This window comes from Eurosta solidaginis, chromosome 3, assembly GCF_040869045.1.
Source record: "Eurosta solidaginis isolate ZX-2024a chromosome 3, ASM4086904v1, whole genome shotgun sequence".
Classification (NCBI taxonomy): domain Eukaryota; kingdom Metazoa; phylum Arthropoda; class Insecta; order Diptera; family Tephritidae; genus Eurosta; species Eurosta solidaginis.
Window position 1 is genome coordinate 74,661,506 of NC_090321.1, and position 22,686 is coordinate 74,684,191.

Here is a 22,686-nt window from a genome sequence, read left to right on the forward strand (position 1 = left end):
AACGTCAAGACGATACTGATGATGCAAAGTCAATCCGTGAAGATCAAGCTCTGCGAAGTAGTTCTTCATTGACCAAGCAACAGTGTGCGAGGGAACGACCCAGGATAATGAGTAGTAAGATGAATCACAGGTACGATAAGGAAACTAATTTGGAAGGTTTCCGGGAGGGAGATTTGGTACTGCTATACAACCCTCACCGGCGGAAAGGTGTTCCATCCAAATATCGGTGCAGTTGGGAAGGCCCGTACAGAGTTGTGAAGACGATCAGTGATGTCATCTACCGCATACAAGCAATTTGGAAATCACGAAATAAAAGAGTGATATATTTGGCGATGCTAGCAGCGTTTAGATCGAGAGATTTGTCTGATCGTGACGATCAGACTTAGGTGGGCAGTGTTACGAATATTAGCAAAACTAAGGGGTGCTGCTATCTCCAAGCCGATGCTAAGCAGTGACGTGAATTCACATCAATAATTCAATAATTATGTATCTACATAAACGAAACAATAATTGCGTCTACACATATGTACCATGTACGTATACGAGCAGCGGAGAATCAGTGCGCCAACACATGCATATATCTGAGATACTCCTGAAAGTATGCAATGAGAAAAGCTATAAAATCGTGCAATTGTAGTTACAGCTGAGAAGTTTGAGAGCTGAAGGACTAGTAGATTCTGGAAGCGCCTAGAAGATGCGAACGTTGAAATCCGACAGTATAAAAGGCGGCAATTGTAGAGGCGCTAGAATTCAGTTTGATTTGAGATTTCGATTAAGACGCTATCTAGCGAGCAAGAGCAGTATTATTTTAAAAGTCCGTTTCATTTAAGCTATCAGTTTGGTTATTAAGCCAGCTAGTTGCAAAGTATAAGTGTTATTGTGAAGTACTTTAATAAAGGCCATTTTTCCATTATTCAATATTGGAGTTATTTATTCAACAGTTTAGTGATACGAACTTAGCAAAAAGGCAAATAAGAGGATTTGCAGCAAATTCGTTACAATATGTTTCAGTGCATCCGAAAACTGCTTTACTTTTTTTTCGAATTTTTTTTTCGGAGCAGCTTGGGCGAAGACCATATGGCCAAAGTAGTATAGCGTCATCTAGTTCATTTTCAAATACTAATAGATTTTGTTTATCTGCGCTTCGGAGGGGCCACAATAGAGGTGGATGTTTGGCGCATACACCGATGGTTCCAAAGTAGTGGGAGGAGTAAGGTATGCGGTATAACGGATCTAAACAGATCCCACAAGCTGTCAGATCACTGTATCCCCCTGGATACATTCATATTTGCAATAAGATTCTCTTCTTGTAGGTGAGGTTAAGTCGGGTTGAATAAACTATGCCTTTCGCTGGTAACCACTTGCGTTCCTAGTTAAATAGCAGGCGTATTCTGGTGATATTAATATTATAGGCCTTAAGTTTAGTCCTTTGTCTATTAGGCCATCACGGTTAACAGCGAAAATAAGGGCAGCCTAGAAGCCCAACTTTGAATCACTTTTGCCCACAATTGCTGCTTGAACTGAGTACACTGATATAAATGGTGCTAGTAAAATCAACAAATCTGTTCTGTTGTTCTTGATTTAACGGAGATTCGGTGAAATTGATCGAATTATGGTTAATTCGAACGAGTTCTTTGTCAAGTGAACAAATTAGTTAAGTCATTTCAACAGAAGAGAAATTGTCGTTCTTAAGTTAACAAAATTCTGTAAAATTGACAGATTCCTAATCAATCTAACTGATTTTTCTGTTAACACAACGGATCTTACAAGTAATTTCAACAGTCAATGCATGAGCAAATTTCAAAGAGAATTTTACGCTCACTGCGCTCTCTACTTCGTACTTATGACGATGATGCCACTTGTTATTGCTCCCTCTTGTTGCAAAAGTTTCGTTTGAACGAACATGATTTTTCCAAAATTAGTAAGATTTTGTTCAAGTTTTTACGAATTTTCACTCACGCGAACGAATCTAATAAGATAACAAAAAATATCCTTTTTTAATGTTAATGTTTCCGACAGCATAAAAGTTTGAGTTGTTTTGGAATCGTTTCAAAATAAAGTGTTACGAGAATTAAACTTGCCGAATTACAGGTATAGTTACTCCAATGGTTAATTACCTTCCAGAGATTTCCTTTTTTTAATTTTCTATAGCTTGCAAGTTCTCTATTTAAAATGTTATGTCAAACATTTATACTACAAGTTTTGTTCGAAAAAATCACGTGTGGCAACTCTACATGCGAGAGAAGAAATTGAGAATAAGCAGTAAAATGGCACGCGGCGAAGTTCAAAACTATAAATTAGGCAACATACTTTCGTACAAAGCTTTCGATGGTGATTCGGAACAAGTTTTGTTTATTTGAATTCAGATTTAAGTTATTATTATTTTAATTAATATTACTAAATATAACAATAAAATCATTAGAAATGAAATGTACTTATGTGTAATTTATACAAATAAAAAAAACTACGTAAGTTTAAAAATATATTTATCCGGCTTTTATATTTTCCTCAGGTATTAATGTCATAGGTATGAACAGAAAACTATGTTGATGTAAAAGTTTACGCTATTAATCTAGAAAAAAACAGAAATATCTGTTATTTCAACAGATTTCACTGTCAGTATCATTTCGACAATAAACACTGTTAATTTAACAGTTTACGCTGGTTATTTCGAATGAACAGAAATCTCTTTCATATTAACAGTTTTGATTAGTATTCTTAGAGCGACAGTAATAATTGTTAATTTAACAAAACTATGGGTAAAGTATAATGAAACAACTTTTTTTGTTTATTTGACCACTAAAACGGTCTTGTTGCGATGGATAAATATTGACAGAAATTTCGGCTGAATTGACCCGTATTTCCGTTGATTTTACCAGTCTTTTTCTTTGAGTGTACGCAATTGAAAAAAAAAATCATACTCTACAAGTCAGTTATCGTACCCGTCCTGCTATATGGGGCAGAAGCATGGACCATGACAACGGCGGATGAAGCGGCTTTGGGAGGGTTCGAGAGAAAAGTTCTTCGAAAGATTTATGGACCTCTACGCGTTGGCGATGGCGAGTACCGAAGAAGATTTAATGATGAGCTATATGCAGACATCAACATATTCCAGCGAATTAAAATGCAACGGCTGCGCTGGCTAGGCCATGTTATGCGAATGAAAGATGATGCTCCGGCCAAGAAAGTGTTTCTATCGGAACCTGCCTATAGAAGCAGAGGTAGAGGGCGGCCTTCACTCCTTGGACCAGGTGGAAACTCCCTTGGTGTGACCAATTGGCGCCGGTTGGCGGAGCGAGGGTGGACTGCCCCTCGGCAGTGTTTGGCAAGCACTCGGAGTGTATTTTTAGTCGGCATAAAATATGTAGGTCCCGCCCCGCTAATTTAAAAGGAGCACGACGCAAATTGGAAGAGAAGCTCGGGCTTAAATCTCTTCGGAGGTCATCGCGCCTTTCATTAATTAATTTTTTTAACGTCTTCTATCGGCGAACAACGACCGTATAAGTCAGTCATCATACCTGTCCTGATATAAGTTTATCGCTGAATGAAGAACTCAGAAAAGTAACACTGCTGCAACACCTGTTGCTCGAACATACCCTTACTCGAATATGAACATAGTGACACGATATAAAGCCCAACGGCTTCACTGGCTGAGCTACTGGCGCTTCGACACCGTCTTTTTATCAGCAGTTTAGAAATTAGAAGAACGTCACTATGTTACGAAAAAAAATGAGGAAAGACTTGATGTGTCCAGTTGGTGTCGGTTATAAATGATAAACTTACCTGGTCAACTTCAGTGAATACCATTTACATTTGTTGGCAATTTTTTCTACAACATGTGTTCCACATTTCCAATATGGATAATCTAATCCAGCTCTCGCTATGCTTGTGAGTACACCATGAAGTAATTTTTTGGAAAGTACTCTCCCGCTAGTATTTCATGGAGTATTCAGAAACCAACTCTCAGCTGGAGTAGATGATACTGCCCTAAAAATGTCAATGTAAATTAGACTTTTTTTTTATTAATGAGGTGTGGAGTACCCTGATAATACGTAACAGAAGGAACCAGGTTGAAAACGATCTTAGTACTTTTGGTGTTTGCAACTGGCACCGAGAAGCGCATCGAAGAAGCGACTGGAACGATTTGTTTCTCGGCCAGAACCAGCATGGCTTGGCTGAATGTGTTTTTGTAACAGTTCAAAGCTATGAAGAGAATTACAGGTTATAATCGAAATATCTGTCACCTTGTCCGTCCTGATGTCACGCTGTTTCAAATTTTCCCAAATTATTAAATAAATTAAAATAAGAAAATGCTTTACAAAATGTTTCAACTAAGGTCCTGTTTTTCAGTGCGAGTTTAAACTCCAGTTAGAGTTGACTAGCCACTTTATTTGATAACATTAAATTTCGCTGCTCATTTTAGGCCCGGTTTTTCAGGAGTGGGTTAAGCTAAGCTCTAGTCAAATAAAACTTCAGCTAAACTACAGAGCTGTTTTTCAGTCACAGTTTAAGAACGCCTTTGGAGTAGGCTTTTTGTACCACATCATTGGTGTTTTATTATCTAGATAATTTGTAGATACGTTAATACCTTTACCCAAAACACATGGAAAAATATTTCTCCAGAAATATATATCTAGTTTGGAGTTGACGATGTTGCTGGGAATGACGTTGCATTCCCTAATTCTTCTTTAGCCTGATAGTTCTTAAGTTGAAATTCAACATCATTTTCCAATCACTACCCAACCTTTGAGAAATTTTTAGTGCTCGAGTTGATCTCCAACGTCATTCTCAAATGTTTTTTCTATCCCGCACATTTTTCCAGCTGATATCATACATTATATGTATATCGAGTTGAGGTGGGGTTGAAAAAAAAAATTGTCTCCAAAAACCTTATTATTATTTAGTAAATAATACACCTAGAATGTTGAAATTTTACGTGTGGACTGATATTGAGACTCTTGATAAACAAATTTTAAAATTGGCGTGGCACCGCCCACTTGGGATAAAATCAATTTTACAAATATTAATAATCATAAATCAAAAATCGTTAAACCTATCGTAACAAAATTCGGCAGAGAGGTTGCCTTTATTATAAGGAATGCTTTGAAGAAAAATTAACGATATCGGTTAAGGACCACGCCCACTTTTATATAAAAGATTTTTAAAAGGGTTGCGGACGAATAAAATAAGCTATATCTTTGCAAAAAAGAACTTTATATCAATGGTATTTCATTTCTCAAGTGGATTTATAATAATAAATAGAAAAAAATTCAAATTTAAAAAATGGGGCGTGGCCCCGCCTCTTTTATGACTAAGAAATTGTCTATGTTTCGGGAGCCATAACTCGATTAACGGATCGTAATAAAATTGGGTATACAAATTTTCCCTATAGCAAGAAATATTTCTAGATGAGATCGGTTAAAGACCACGCCCACTTTTGTATAAAAGATTTTTAAAAGGGTCGTAGACGAAAATCATAAGTTAAATCTTAGCGAAAAATAGTTTTGTACCAATCGTATTTTTATTGTTCTGTTATATCTTTATTTTAAAATAAACAGTAGGGAAATCCCCATATCTGAAGGAAAGCTGCATTATTACTTATTTTAAACGAAAAATAGTTCAGAATAGAACCATATGTATATGTATTATTGCGCAGCCTTGTAACACTATTAAGCACACAAAACAAACAACAGCATTTCAAGTGTACAGCTGAGTATGTAATATTCGGTTTCGCCCGAACTTAGACTTCCATACTTTTTTCAACTTGTGACAGCATATTTTGCCAAGTAAAAAATTTCATTTTTGCTGAGAACGCTATGATTCTCAAGTTGAGCTACTGTTTCGAAACAACTCTTGAGACTTTAGAAGTACTAGCTTATGCCCGTGGGGTTTACCCCACGTTACTATAAAAATATGCAGGCTACGCGTAACTGGCCATGGGTAAAACATGACTTGGTAAAATTAACTTCTGCTACAGCTAATGACTGTTGTTGTATGATATATTCATATTTGTAACAGGCTGACAATTGGGGTGCGGAAGCTCTGAAGCTATAAAGGTTTGTATTGCGCTCATCAATCCCTTAATTCGCAGCTAATGATCGTCCTTGTGCTTCATTGATAGGAATAGGAAATTTGAGGTATTTAAAATTGAAAAGACAAATCTATCGGTATCAATGGAATCCTTGGCTTTAAACTTTTTTGTTTTCGAAATTTTCCGATAAAATGAATTGCTTCAATGACATTTTGTGATGAAAAGCCTTGTACCACTACATAAGCGTGGAGAATCGAAATAACGAAGCATAAATATTATGATATTATGGGCCCTTTTTTAAGGATCAATCGATGAGGAGAAATTTCTAATGGCTCAAAAGAGCTCAATCGGATATGCACAGGTTGGGACTCTTCCACGACTGTTAATAAATCGATGTTGTCTTAGTTCTAGTGATATTAACATCCTCATTTAAAGGTGCCTAAAATGCCTTTTCTCAAAGCCATTTATAGTTTGTAAATATATATTCAATATTTGGAAGGACTATTAGATATTAAAGCTTCAGGTGATGTCATAATTTCTCAAAAACTTGGAGGAAAAGAAATTAAATCTGTTAGTAAAGAAATAGGAATTTTGCCATAATTAATTTCAAGAAGTTGATTAGCAAAAGCTGCTGCTGAAGAGTTTCCTCCAAAATGCCCTCTCATATTTCTAAAGAGAGTAAATTGTTGTACGTAAAGCTGTCTATAGACGAAAAAGCACGCATTTACTTCAACATCGGCTGTTCCAGCAAGTAACAGGAAAGCACCACCTTTGGGATGATCATTACACCTTAAATTCTTAAGGGTTCGGTCTAAAACTTGCAGCGACTGTTTATGAGTCATGGTGCACACATCGCACACCCTCACTTAGGCCTGACCGTTTGCTTATGTTGGACATCGGTGTATCAGATGTTTGCAGACAGTGGCCATTTAAATGCGGAGTCCACCACACAAAGGGTATCCGCGGTATTTGAGAAAGCAACTGCCATAGTGATTTCTCTTTTTGCTCTTACATCAAATAATATCAAATTAAACAGAAATGTTTTTTTCCGGTTCCTCCAGGCGTATCCAAGAATACCGTCCCTAAAGATAACATAAAAGAATACTAAAGGAATAACAGCCAAACCAAACTCTGCAATCAAACTTTACGTGTTGAAATAACCTAAGTTTTTAAGGCAGCCATAGTTCGAAAGTCGCATTTGTTTTTTTTTTTTATTCCATATATTACTGATGCTGTTAGCACTTAACGTCATATAGCTCCTTACCAATTTTCATTATTCCATTTGTGTGGGAGGTGCCACGCCCCTTCTTACTAACCACTTATTTTCTTAGTGGTGTTAGGGATTGGTCCAATTTAACTCTTTACTGGATTTCAATGTTCTTGCATGAATACTTCCAGAAGGAACGTATAGCCAAATTTGGTGATGATTGAAGTATGGGAAAAACGTTTCCATAGCGAACATACATACATACACACAGAATTTGATTTTTATATATATGTAGATAGACTGAAGCTAACAAATTTTTTTAAACGGCGGCAGATTACTAAACGTCCAAACGGAATAACAGCCAAACTTAACAATGCAGTCAAACTTTAGGTGTTAAAATAACCTAAGTTTGTACGGCAGCCATAGTTCTGAAAAATCCCATTTGTAGGGAAGGTGCCATGCCCCTTTTCCCCAAATTCCACATTTTACTGGAGGTGTTAGGACATAATGTCATATAGCTCCTTACCAATTTTCATTATCCTACCAAAGTAAAGTACAAAAATATAAAGCTTACATATATTGGAGAAAAAAATAGTAATAATATAATCATTTGTCATCTGTAAGACACTATTAGTCAAAACAAATATTTTACCAATTATTGATAATATCAGTTGGCAATTGTTGGGTAATCAGTTCTCAACTTGGACGGAGACAAAATCCACCCATAGAATTCATGATAGTTCTGGCGGAAAATATGATAGCTGAAGGGAAGGAGAGATCAGCAGTTCGTCGAAGTGGCATGGCTGGGAGAAAAATGAAGCTAGCCGCAAGTCACCTACCTACCCCAAACCCTAGGCGAATGCGTTGCACAGGCTATGCGGAATAAAAGAATGAAAGAAGAACCAAGACGATATGCGAAGAATGCGAACTTCCTTTCTGCAAGGATCTCTTCGCACCATATCTATATATATAAAAATGAAATGATGTTCGTTCCTGTCCGCTACTAGGCCAATTTTATTCGTTCTTTTTTCATATTATAGGGATCAAACAGGGGAAGGCTTTTAGCATAAAAAAAATTTAAAAAAAAATTCTAGGGTCTTGAGATATAGGTCAAAACGTGGACCCGGATAACCCTACGATGTGTTTGTATAATATGGGTATCAAATGGAAGCTTCTGATGAGTACTTTAATATGGGTGCTTTTCGTACCCCTAGGTGACTAGGGTCTCGAGATATAGGCCAAAGTGTGGACCAGGGTACCCCAAGGATGTGTTTATACAATATGGATATCAAATGAAAGCTGTTGATGTCTACATCCAGAGATATGCAGTATGATATATTCCATTTGTATGGGAGGTGTCACGGCCCCTTTTAGATTTCGGTTATATTTTAAGTATCTTGATATAATGAATAATAACCACTTTTTTCCATATATATAGGTAGGTGTACGTTGCAGTTTTGTACTAAAAACCTGAAGGAAAAGAGGTAATATGGTTATCAGAGCTAAGCTAGACGTTATTTTGAGTTTTATAAAACCGTTCCACTGCATTTATTTTCTTCCGGAATAATTGAGGAAAAAGTAAGGTTTCTTCAGAAAACTTCTATAATAGGGGGACTCATGAAAGCATATAAACTTATAAGGTGTAAAATTATATCCATTTACACACGTTGTTATATGAACGCACCTAGTAATACTCTTGATAAACTTGATTGTTTATCAGATGTATTATTGCCAAACAAATTTTTTTAGATTGTTATACAAATTAAAAAATGCCAAGATTAAGTGAAAAATCAAAACTAAAACGTCTTTACTAAGATATTCTTGTAAATGACTTGCCAATGTTGGAGATTTTTTGATGAAAATGCCTGCTGTAATGTCTGCAAGGTTGCATTCCTTTGAGTTTACCGCGTTTACACAATGAAATGTGCGCGTAAATTTATACAAATTGTGTAAATGATTTTTCATACAAAATTTGACAGTTCATTTACGCACTAGATAAATTTATACGTTTACACACTTTATAAGGCATTTATACGGTTACATGAGTCCCCCTAATAATCTACCACATATTTTTAAGTTTGCGTGGTAGAAGTGGTAGAACTTATATTTCAGGAAAAAAGGTGGTAGATCTACCACTTTAGTGGTAGAAGTCCGAACACTGCTCACAGTTGAACTGCATACAAACCCTGCAAAAACGCTCCACGTCATTTGACTAGTCATTCTACGGTCATTATGACTTTCTGCAGCGGTTATATTCATAGTCACGTTTGCATGGGCGTGATGAACTTTTGTGACCAAATTTTCCGTTTCGTTCCTATTAATGTGATCGTGCATTCCGCGCCCACTTATAGGATGTGAGCATAGCACTGCTCTGCTCACACACGTCACAATGCGCGTCAAAAGGCGGTCAAATTTTCGGTTTTTTCCTCTACATTTTCGAGTCATTTGACAATCAATTTTACTGCGGTTTTACCGTTTATATAACCGCCATATAACTTGAATTTTACCTGCCGATTTACTTTACCTGTAGCAGCCACGAGAATAAAATATGAACCAAAAAATTTTATTTTCAATATTTATTTTTAATTATAATAATTGATATTAGAGAAAAATTGTAAGTTTACAAACGGCGATGGTTACTAGGACATGTTTCTGAATTTCACTTCTTCATCAGCTAGCTTTTCGGGAGCTGAGCGTTGAACTCGAGTCTCCAACATTCATATCAGTGCAAGCCTTTTTAGCTGCTACGCCATATGAATGTTCCGTTGTTCGCTGTACAATTGGTCTCTAAGAGTTGCCTTTTTTGTTTATATTCCTTTTGATCACCATGTAGGCACATACACTCTGTATGTAGTTTATTCCTAATGGTGTGGATATGATTTTTAGGCGTGCTTTTGAAAGCTTAGTAACATTTGTTCGGATTTTTACAGTATTTGTTTTTAATACTTCCGCTGTTACTATTATATCAATATGATCATATGTATTTAATTAGCGAGCTTTGCTCATATTGCTTTATACAATGGTTTTTGTAATTGATATTAGAGAAAAATTGTAAGTTTACAAACGGCGATGGTTACTAGGACATGTTTCTGAATTTCACTTCTTCATCAGCTAGCTTTTCGGGAGCTGAGCGTTGAACTCGAGTCTCCAACATTCATATCAGTGCAAGCCTTTTTAGCTGCTACGCCATATGAATGTTCCGTTGTTCGCTGTACAATTGGTCTCTAAGAGTTGCCTTTTTTGTTTATATTCCTTTTGATCACCATGTAGGCACATACACTCTGTATGTAGTTTATTCCTAATGGTGTGGATATGATTTTTAGGCGTGCTTTTGAAAGCTTAGTAACATTTGTTCGGATTTTTACAGTATTTGTTTTTAATACTTCCGCTGTTACTATTATATATTAAAAACAAATACTGTAAAAATCCGAACAAATGTTACTAAGCTTTCAAAAGCACGCCTAAAAATCATATCCACACCATTAGGAATAAACTACATACAGAGTGTATGTGCCTACATGGTGATCAAAAGGAATATAAACAAAAAAGGCAACTCTTAGAGACCAATTGTACAGCGAACAACGGAACATTCATATGGCGTAGCAGCTAAAAAGGCTTGCACTGATATGAATGTTGGAGACTCGAGTTCAACGCTCAGCTCCCGAAAAGCTAGCTGATGAAGAAGTGAAATTCAGAAACATGTCCTAGTAACCATCGCCGTTTGTAAACTTACAATTTTTCTCTAATATCAATTACAAAAACCATTGTATAAAGCAATATGAGCAAAGCTCGCTAATTAAATACATATGATCATATTGATATAATAGTAACAGCGGAAGTATTAAAAACAAATACTGTAAAAATCCGAACAAATGTTACTAAGCTTTCAAAAGCACGCCTAAAAATCATATCCACACCATTAGGAATAAACTACATACAGAGTGTATGTGCCTACATGGTGATCAAAAGGAATATAAACAAAAAAGGCAACTCTTAGAGACCAATTGTACAGCGAACAACGGAACATTCATATGGCGTAGCAGCTAAAAAGGCTTGCACTGATATGAATGTTGGAGACTCGAGTTCAACGCTCAGCTCCCGAAAAGCTAGCTGATGAAGAAGTGAAATTCAGAAACATGTCCTAGTAACCATCGCCGTTTGTAAACTTACAATTTTTCTCTAATATCAATTACAAAAACCATTGTATAAAGCAATATGAGCAAAGCTCGCTAATTAAATACATATGATCATATTGATATAATAGTAACAGCGGAAGTATTAAAAACAAATACTGTAAAAATCCGAACAAATGTTACTAAGCTTTCAAAAGCACGCCTAAAAATCATATCCACACCATTAGGAATAAACTACATACAGAGTGTATGTGCCTACATGGTGATCAAAAGGAATATAAACAAAAAAGGCAACTCTTAGAGACCAATTGTACAGCGAACAACGGAACATTCATATGGCGTAGCAGCTAAAAAGGCTTGCACTGATATGAATGTTGGAGACTCGAGTTCAACGCTCAGCTCCCGAAAAGCTAGCTGATGAAGAAGTGAAATTCAGAAACATGTCCTAGTAACCATCGCCGTTTGTAAACTTACAATTTTTCTCTAATATCAATTACAAAAACCATTGTATAAAGCAATATGAGCAAAGCTCGCTAATTAAATACATATGATCATATTGATATAATAGTAACAGCGGAAGTATTAAAAACAAATACTGTAAAAATCCGAACAAATGTTACTAAGCTTTCAAAAGCACGCCTAAAAATCATATCCACACCATTAGGAATAAACTACATACAGAGTGTATGTGCCTACATGGTGATCAAAAGGAATATAAACAAAAAAGGCAACTCTTAGAGACCAATTGTACAGCGAACAACGGAACATTCATATGGCGTAGCAGCTAAAAAGGCTTGCACTGATATGAATGTTGGAGACTCGAGTTCAACGCTCAGCTCCCGAAAAGCTAGCTGATGAAGAAGTGAAATTCAGAAACATGTCCTAGTAACCATCGCCGTTTGTAAACTTACAATTTTTCTCTAATATCAATTACAAAAACCATTGTATAAAGCAATATGAGCAAAGCTCGCTAATTAAATACATATGATCATATTGATATAATAGTAACAGCGGAAGTATTAAAAACAAATACTGTAAAAATCCGAACAAATGTTACTAAGCTTTCAAAAGCACGCCTAAAAATCATATCCACACCATTAGGAATAAACTACATACAGAGTGTATGTGCCTACATGGTGATCAAAAGGAATATAAACAAAAAAGGCAACTCTTAGAGACCAATTGTACAGCGAACAACGGAACATTCATATGGCGTAGCAGCTAAAAAGGCTTGCACTGATATGAATGTTGGAGACTCGAGTTCAACGCTCAGCTCCCGAAAAGCTAGCTGATGAAGAAGTGAAATTCAGAAACATGTCCTAGTAACCATCGCCGTTTGTAAACTTACAATTTTTCTCTAATATCAATTACAAAAACCATTGTATAAAGCAATATGAGCAAAGCTCGCTAATTAAATACATATGATCATTTTAATTATAATAACCAAACATAACATATAATATAAACATTTATTTAAAACATATCATTAGATTTAGTAAATTTTTGCCAAATAAAGAATATATGAGGCGCCTAGATGCAAAACCAGATATTTAAAAATTTTAAAATAATATTTAAATTGCGACAATATTGCATCGCCTAGCAACATTCTAAAAACCCGTGTTGAAAATTCATAACAATTTACAAAATTTCAGCTTTTTTGTGCTTTTCTAAGTTTTAATTATCATGGATTCATCTGGTTTTGCATCTTGGAGCCTCATATATTCATGAAATTGCAACTTAAATTAATACATTTAATATAAAAAGGAAGTAAGTACTTTAATAATAACATAAAAATATATTAATTGCTTTGAGCTATATTGCTGCTGCAGCTAACTTTACATTTGGATAATTCAGAAGTGTGTTATATTCATGTATAATTTGAGTTGTTTACATGGTTTCGAATACAAAATTTTATAATTTATTTAATAATTTGGGAAAAATTTAAACAACGTGACATCAGGACGGACAAGGCGACAGCTGTTTCGATTATACCTTGTAAATCTCTTCAAAGCCTTTTCTCCCAATATGCAAAAAAGAAGGCAATTGGGAAGAACTTTACAACAGGCATGACGTAGCTGAATGCGTTTACAACCATTTCAACTATCGTAGGGGTGCGAGTTCGACTCCCACTCCCGGGAGAAAAGGCTTTGAAGAGATTTACAAGGTATAATCGAAACAGCTGTCGCCTTGTCCGTCCTGATGTCACGTTGTTTAAATTTTTCCCAAATTATTAAATAAATTATAAAATTAAAAAATTGCTTCAAATAAATGTTTTCATACATTTAAAAAAAGAAATATGGGCAATCCCCGATTATTAAAAATCATACAAAATTTTATTATTTGAATCAATTTAAGTCTGCAACTTAAAGCTAAGTAGAAATTCAGATTAGATTTACTCTTGTTTTCAAATCAAGAATAATATTCAAAGGTGTCGTGGAATCGGATTGCTGTCGTAATTGAATTTGAAAGTAATAAAGTAAAATATGAATTAAAAAATGTAGGACTAGTAATTGAGTCAGACTTATTATTGTTCTAAATCTAATCATTCAAGCAATAATTCTGAAACCCTAGCAGGAGTATTGATTGGTTTCAAATCTAATTCCAACAGCAATCGTATCACGACATACCTTATTATATATGTACATGAAATTTTAACTTAAATTAATACAGTTGATAAAAAAGAAAAGTAAGAATTTTAATAATAAATAAACTCGCCTTATTGGTTTTTATTTTCCAATTGAAATCTTTTCCAAGCGAACAGAAAATAATTTTAAGCTTCAGAAAAAACTCCAATTATTTAAATAATCTACAACTTAAAGTTTAGTAGAAATTCAGATTAGGTTTACTATTTTTCAAGATCAAGAATATTCAAAGGTGTCGTGGAATCCGATTGCTGTCGTAATTGATGAACTTAAAAATGTACGAATTGTAATTGAGTCAGACTTATTATTGTTCTAAATCTAATCATTCAAGCAATAATTCTGCAACCCTTAGCAGGAGTATTGATTGGTTTCAAATCTAATTCCGATAGCATCGTATCACATCCCTTATTATATATGTACGTGATATTGCAACTTAAATTAATACAATTGATATAAAGAAAACTAAGTACTTTAATAATAACATAAACTCTCTTAATTGGTTTTTGTTTTCCAATTGAAATCTTTTCTAAGCGAGCAGAAAATAATTTTAAGCTTTAGAAAAAACTCAAATTATTTGAATTCCAATTGAAATCTTTTCCTGTGCAAGCACATCGCTAACCTGTGTTGGCAAAAGATATGATTATACTGTCTTCGATAGATAGTCGGACGAGCCGCTACTCGGCGAAGTAGAGATGACCGTTGTGTCGGTGGCAGCTGTTACAACAGCAGTTCCTAACTTTACACCATCCGTACAGTGTGATGAATGCTTCACTGCCTTTTCCAATTGCTTGGCGCCAGCAATTTTTGCTGTTTGTAAAGCTTTAGCTGTAATGCAAATATATAGATGGATTAAAGTGGTTTTCGTATGTTATTCAACAACTCACCCTATACCATCATCACAGCCTCCTCATCGATTTTGAATATGTGTACTGTTTCAGTATTCAGACCCAGTTCGTTTGGTGCAATATTTTCGATTTGATGAATATGTATACTATCCGTTAGGCAGACAATTAGGTGCAATCGATTCATTCATATACTGTGGGTATTTGAGCCGTAGACGCAATGGCAGATTTTTTGATTCTTTTTGAAGTGTAACCTTTGTAAACAGTTGGGTTTCTCTGCTGTCACCATCACCACTAGGAGAGCTATTGAAGAAACGCTCGACCAAGATAATATGTGAGATTTACAAGCATAGATTTCTTCCACCTTTTCACAGTTATTGATGGAGAAAATACGAAAGCCATATTTACCATCCAATACCGAAATAGAACTGTAGAGGAAGAAACATTTTATAAAATTTAATAAAATCAAAAAATGATAGTTGTGCTAAACGGGGGTAACGTATTGTATGTTAAAGTATAGCGAAGTCTCAGCGGCTTTGTCCTGGTGAAAATTGAGTTTGAATAGGTTTTATTCTTCATTCTTAGAAACATGTACGAAGGTACCTGGTAAGATATTAAAAATCCTCAACGCTTTTTTTGCTATAACTTAAAAAAACTCATATTCAAACTTCTGCTTAACTTCTACATATCAATAGCTACCTTTACCACCAGGAGTCACTATTGCTTCTACGCCTATGCTATTGTTTCCTACATCGATGAGCTTTGTAATAAAATAAACAGCTATCTCCCCAATCTCTCCAGTTTTGTCGCCTCGCGAAACCTGATATTGTCACCAACCAAATCATCGGTGACCTTATTTAAAACATAGCCGCGCCAAATGTCGACCATATGGCATTACCCTACCGACTGTCTTACACCCTAAAATTTTGGGTGTGACTTTCGATCAGGATCTACATCATGGAGAGCATGCACTAGCAATTGTAACGAAAATCGTCGTTGGTGTGAGGTCTTAGCCGATCTCGATAGCGTCCGACTATGAGGAGGAACTGTTTAGGACTAGCATCTACGCCGTTTCGCCTTATGGGAGGGCGTCGGGATGTCGGTGACTAAGAACTGCCAACCCCCTAATCCAGGGTGTTATGCGGACCGTGCCTATTGGACGATTTGTAGCCAAGGGATAAATTCGGCTGTATTCGAACGGACCCTTCTCGATACCGGACCACCTCGGGAAGTATTGATGGCCTTACCACAGTAAGGGGCGCTGCTGTGGCTGACGGTTCTTTCCCCGTATATAATACTGGACGGCTAAGCCCGCCTTGTCGGGCTTGTGGTCGTACGACCAAGATGAACGACTCATCACTTAATTTTCATAAGGACGATGATAAGAAGAGGACTGAGCCGCAAGCCAAGGACTCGGGGAGCGAGAGTAGTGCTGATTCAATGAACTCCGTGTTGGAGAAGCACACAAATGAAAAAGGAGTAGAAGAGTGGAGAAGGGTACGGAGCAAAGAGCTCTCTCGAAGTACCGTGCAGTACTAAGAATTGTACAACGCTTGGGAGCAGTGGTGGACCCAACAGAAGAGTAGATCGAGCGCTTGGCATGGGCTCATGAGGCGGTAGAAGTAGGTCGAAGGCAGTTCAAAAGGTTTGCTGCGAGAAACCCTCGGTTCTGCAACCGGTATGAGGAGGAAGAAGCGTCGAATGGCAGAATGAAAAGGCAACGTTCGGCGGAAGGCGACAAGCCTGCTTTCAAGAGGCATAAAGGGCCCAGTCCCAGAGCCGCGACGCAGGGCAGTCCCATAGACAAGACAAGTAGGCCCAAAGCTGTAAGACAGATGGGCCCCAATAGCGAGGTAGCAACTACCTCGAAGGCTGCGAGTCAGAGGGAAGTTCCAACTATGGAAGTAGGAGATAAGCCAAAGGAAGATAACGCTAAGACTCCGACTTTCTCGGAGGTGCTAAAGGGAGCTAAGACTCCGGCTTTCTCGGAGGTGCCAAAGGGAAATAACACTAAGACGCCGGTTTTTCCCGAGAAGATGAGTGATGTGGCAAAGCAGTCACTGACTGTGGCGCTGGTTGATCGTAGCAGTCCTTTCGAACAGATGACTAGTGAAAGGTGGAGATCTGTAGAAAAGGAGCTTATTAGCGTAATGCTTAAGATGATGCGGGAATAACCAAGTAAGCTTCTTCCAACCTTTGATTCGGGGGATGGTATAATGGTATGAAGATGATAGCATGCGACAACATCGCGAGCTTTCGATGGCTGGAGGAAGTGGTTCCAAACCTCCAAAGGCAGGGCACGAACGCGCGTTTTGAGATGGTGGATAAAGCGCAAATCCCCAAGGTACCAAAAGTTAAGGTATGGATACCATGCGTGATGAAGTCGGAGGATACACTGCGACTTTTGCAGAATCAGAATCCGAACATACCGACACAGGATTGGAAGGTACTTACTGTATCTCGGCCTACAGAGGAAGGTCAGTTATACATCTTCCAAATAAACAAGCAGGCGGAGGATGTATTGTACGCGCAGCTTGGAAAAATGTCCTTAGGTACAGGCAAAATGTATATGCGACTCAGGAAAAGAAGTCGCGGGTATTAAAGTCCTAACACGCTGGACGTGGGCGAAGTCGAAAAGGACCTCAAAAGCCTAAGGGAAAAAAGACAGGCGGAGGTAGCCCACGTCACCCCGAATGTGTTAGAAGGGGACCAACAGCCAGATGGTGCTGTGAGTCGCACAGAGGAACACCCGGCACAACAGGTACAAGAGGCTGAAGGGGGCTTCGAACACTCTAAACCAAAAGGGCTAGGGGAGGACGACGACGTCACGATGAAGGTGCTGGAGGGGGACAAGCAGCCCATTGGTACTGCGAGTCCTACAGATAAACCTACAACACAGTAAAGTGGCGTCGAGCGAACTCCTCCTCCTAACGCGCTGATCCAGGAGCCGTGGCTTCCATCGGGAGGAAAGGTTTCTGGACTTAGCGCGCGCGGATTTGGCGTTTACTATGCGCAAACGGAAGGACGGGTGCGAGCTGTAGTAATGGTAAGGAAACAGCTGCATTCATATATGCTGCCTAATTACACTACTGAGGACCTCGTAGTGGTGGTGCAATCGCCGGGCTCAGATGGTACATGTCCGGCCATGCTACAAGTTTCAAGTAGGGCGGTCGTGGGATGGCTTAAAATAATATTCGATGGGTGCATAAACTGAATCATGTACCGCACTCTTGGATAACTGCTCGTGTAGCTTTCCTACCAAAGGCGGGGAAGATCGGTCACGTGTATCCCAAAGATTATAGACCCAGTAGCTTAACATCATTTCTGCTCAAAACCTTTGAGAGGCTTATAGATGTGTACATAAAGTCCAACGTGGATGAAAAGCTGCTCTCCACAACACAACAGGCGTACACCAAAGGCAAGTCAGTAGACACCGCATTGCATAGGGTGGTAATAAGCATAGCAAAAGCCCTGGAATATAAGGAATATGCTGTAGAAGTCTTCTTAAGCATTGCCGGGGCTTTCTAAATGGGCGATTATTGATGGTCTTAATTAAAGTACATCCAGCCTTACCCAGATGGATCGACTGCATGTTAAACTGCAGTAAGATTACATCGCAATGGGGATTGTACGCGGCCACGAAATTAGTGGACAGGGGCACTCCGCAGGGAGGGGTGCTATCACCTCTGCTGTGGACGCTGGTCATTAACCAACTGCTTAGGGGATTCTACGAGGGACCAGAAAAACTTACGGTTTACGCAGATGACGTTGCATATGGTCTTGTTTACAAAGAGGTACAAGGTCCCTAATTGGACCAGGCCTAAGTTAGGAGGGGCGACCCTACGGGAGAAACCTTGCACAAAATATCTAGGAATGATCCTAGACAGTAAGCTGTCATGAAAGCTCAACGTGGAGGAGAGGGTGAGGAAGGCTTCAACGGCACTTTATGCATGTAAAAGAATGCAAAAGAACCGGCATATACGATCAGAAGGAACTCGATGACGATGTTTTAAAACTAACAACCAAAAGCAATAATTATCATTTCACTGACACAAATTTTATAATTTTTTTTTCGGGATTTGGACACAATGTTGTTGTTGTTTTTGTAGCGATAAGTTTGCTCCCCGAAGGCTTCGGGGAGTGTTATCGATGTGATGGTCCTTTAGCCGGATACAGATCCGGTACGCTCCGGTAACACAGCACCATTAAAGTGCCAGCCCGACCATCTCGGGAACGACTTATGTGGCCACATTAAACCTTCAGGCACAACCTTGGACACAATCTTTTCATTATATTACTTAACAATTTAAAGGCTTCATTCTGTATTGCGAACGATAGCTCAGACGAACGATTCGCCTCCAAACGATTTCGTCTAGCAATGGTATTCTCTATCATTTTCGTTCGGTCTTTACCTTTCTGACTAACAGGAAGGCAAAAGTAATTGTCAAGTGATAAGTTGCCATTGTTTAACATAGTGCAAATACTCTAGCGATTCGTCTCTGATCCGCATCGAAAGTTCGTTTCGTAATAGAGAATGAGACCCTAAGATTAGACATTTTTTTCAATTTGTATTTTGACTTACCAGCAACAACAGAATCACCACTGACCACTGGTTTTTGCCATATTTCATTACAGCTGCTTTGAGGATTTTATCCTGAAAGTTATCAATTTAGTTAATAAACGGCCACGAGTAACCAGTCGCGTCAAATGCTTACCTCAGTGTTTCTCCACACACCACCTTTTATCATAATTCGCGGCATGGTGCTATATAATTGTGAATTCTATCGATGAGCACAAAAATCAAATCAAAAGTTTTTGTCGAAATAAACAGCAAAAATCCTTGTATATTAAAGACTTTGGGAAAATTTTAGAATAGCACGCCCCGAGGAGTTCGGGGTAAAACTTGGTATCAAATGAAAGAGGGAGTTCTCCCGATCACAAATATATATATTTATTTTAAAGTGCGCAAACTAATAATTTAAAAGTTATTTGTTGTTAAAGTTGGCAAATTTAGCAAATTTCTATAGCACTTTAAATTACAATTTACACATCTTTCAAAACCTTAATCCACATACATATCTACATATATAAATTGGCAACGATAAACTTAAACTGCATTTTTGTATATTTCACATTTAATTTTTGCATTGTTTAAATGTTTTTTATTAAATCAATCGCGCTTTTGTAGCAACATGCACATATATATATATATATATATATATATATATATATATATATATATATATATTTTATTGATGACATTACAAAGCTGTGCTGGTACATATATATACGTATACACATATAAAATTTGTATAGAAATTTGCAGACTTTAACACCAAATAACTTTTAAATTATAAGTTTGCGCACTTTAAAATATATATATTTGTGATCTGGAGAACTCCCTCTTAATTTTAAATCTTTCCGGAGATATTCCACTTAAAACTCTCAAAATTGAAAAAATTTTCCACCACCAAATGTTTTGCTGTCTCTGCTGAATTAGAAATGGCGGATTTTTTTGCACGCAAAAATGACGTATTTTGCTATCCCTATAAAAATAACAGGTGCGAGAGAGCATGATACATTGTGGGAAAGCAAAATTTGTCAGCATGCTATTTCATTTGCACAATTTTTCATTCCAAATCGTCACCCCTGTCAAAAATTCGTGTGGCTATGTGCGTTTTTGGTCACACGATTTTTGCAGGGAATTAACGGAACATAAGCGTCGTTTGTATAACAAATACAAAGCAGTAGAAATGTTCAGCCAGCAACGAAATGTGACATACGATTGTGTATGTGTGCTGAAGCATCTCTCATAAACAGTGTACAAACCTCGGTGTTTATGTTTACTCTCCTTCGAAAAAAATTTGCAACTTAGCAGCACGACACAAATCGAAAAATTCGTATATTTATTCAAAATATAAATACCATAATGTAAAAACATATCCTAAGGTTATTCTGATCCACATTTTGGGCAATATCTCGAGGCCCTAGTCACCCATATTAGAGATATACGCCGCCGCCGATTAGGGTCGTTTTTCGCACGTCGCCGCCGAATGTCAAAAATATCGGCGCGGCGGCGGCGGCGTCCGGCGCGTTACTATATTTTCTACTTGTTTAAGACTGTTTAGGCCATTTATTGTTCATGTCGAAAATTTGTCGGATATGGTCGAAAGTGACATCAACGGATGCGCATCAATGCCAGTTATAAGAAACTAATTGCGAAATTTAACTTTTCCTAACTGTTCAAAAGTTATTTAAAAAAACAGGCGCTTTCGATGTCAGCTTAACACGGACTTTGATCACCCAAGTTATTAAAACAAAACACTAAAAGAAAAGTTATATAATAAATTTATATGCTCATTTTGCATATTTTTTTTTTCAAAAAATTAATAATGAACAATGAATTCAAATAAAATGACCCAAGGCGAACATGTTTTCAAATTGTCCTCAAGTTGTTAAAAAAGGCAAATTAACCAAAAAAGGTGCAGATTAAAAAAAAATTTATATTGCGATTGGCTGAAAGAATAAGCGAAATCTTACTTACTTACTTAATTGGCGCTTAACCGTCTAAACGGTTATGGCCGTCCAACAAGGCGCGCCAGTCGCTCCTTCGCTCCGCCCCAATTGGTCACACCAAGGGAGTTTAAATCGTTTTCCACCTGGTCCTTCCAACGGAGTGGGGGCCGCCCTCTACCTCTGCTTCCATAGGCGGGTTCCGATAGAAACACTTTCTTGGTCAGAGCATCATCTAAGCGAAATCAGTGACGTAAAATCCTTTAGTAGGTTCTAGGGGCATACACACTCCTTTGAAATGATTCGTACCTCATACTTAAGTTGAGGATATATGTACGTATAAGGGTTTGAAAAATCACTTGTGCTTACATTCAAACATATGTTGTCTATTTGCGAAACTATACAATAGGGTCTGAAATGTTAGTTTTGATTTTCACACTTAATCCTTCAACACCCAAGTCTCCCAGTTTGAGATTTCCTAAAGTTGGCGGCCCTATCCAATACTAGTCCCTTGGAGTGAATCACATTGATTATAGCCTACAAACGAAGTTTAAATATCACCTACATGTTACGGTTCCTTCTAAGAATGTGGATACGTAGGCACATATATTTACCAGGTGAGACTTTGTCCTTCGCAAGAACACCCAAAGTGGTGAAGGAAAAGCTTTCCCAACACAGTCGAACTAAGGACCGTGTGTGCTACTAACCTAACGTAGTGGACAGTCGAACTAGTCTGAAAGCTGAAGCTACGCGGTCATCCATACTGAGCTCTTTATCATAATGCCGGAAAACAGAAGTTAAAATCTTTCAACTTAAAATCGGTCGACTTTCATTCTAAAATATCGTTTTGATTTAGCGAAGACTATTGAACTCAATGTTGTGAACACAAACGTCTGCAAACTTTGGTCTGCATTTTAAAAAATTGTATACAAGGTCCTTGAAAAATTTTAATTATGTAGATGCGCCGAAGATTATACGATTTTCACCCATTACGCATTAACATCCACTTAGACTGCTTATGATTTCGAGGGCGGCATCTTTGGCCGAATAGTCACTCCCTAACGTTTCAAGGTGTTTCTCTGGTGTAGCTCGGCAGCATAGCGCGACAAAAGCATCCGTTGGAAAGTCTTCGGAGCTACACCTAGAGCTTCTAGGAAAGTGACGTCAACGAAGGTATGAGTTTGAAGTCGCAGTCCTATAGCTTCTGTGCTGGCATATGGTGTGAGGTCAGGAGGCGTGGTAGAGACTGGTGGTCGGGATTGCTACTGTTCGCACATCGGGAATAGCTCTTAAAATCAGCCGAAACAACTGGAGGCGC

The 22,686-nt window shown here is 37.6% G+C and overlaps 1 long non-coding RNA gene across 2 annotated transcripts; it reads right to left on the reverse strand.

Annotated features, from left to right (window-relative positions):
* Window positions 1–12,792: 12,792 nt before the first annotated feature.
* Window positions 12,793–20,371, reverse strand: LOC137246462 (uncharacterized). Of its 2 annotated transcripts, XR_010951506.1 has the most exons (5): window positions 20,223–20,369; window positions 19,571–19,709; window positions 19,438–19,509; window positions 14,898–15,283; window positions 12,793–14,838 (listed from the first exon to the last, which is right to left on the reverse strand). It is a non-coding gene; the product is annotated as an uncharacterized lncRNA (long non-coding RNA). The 2 variants fall into 2 exon arrangements; XR_010951505.1 differs by having other exon boundaries at window positions 12,794–14,838; window positions 19,571–20,371.
* Between the last annotated feature and the right edge of the window lie 2,315 nt (window positions 20,372–22,686).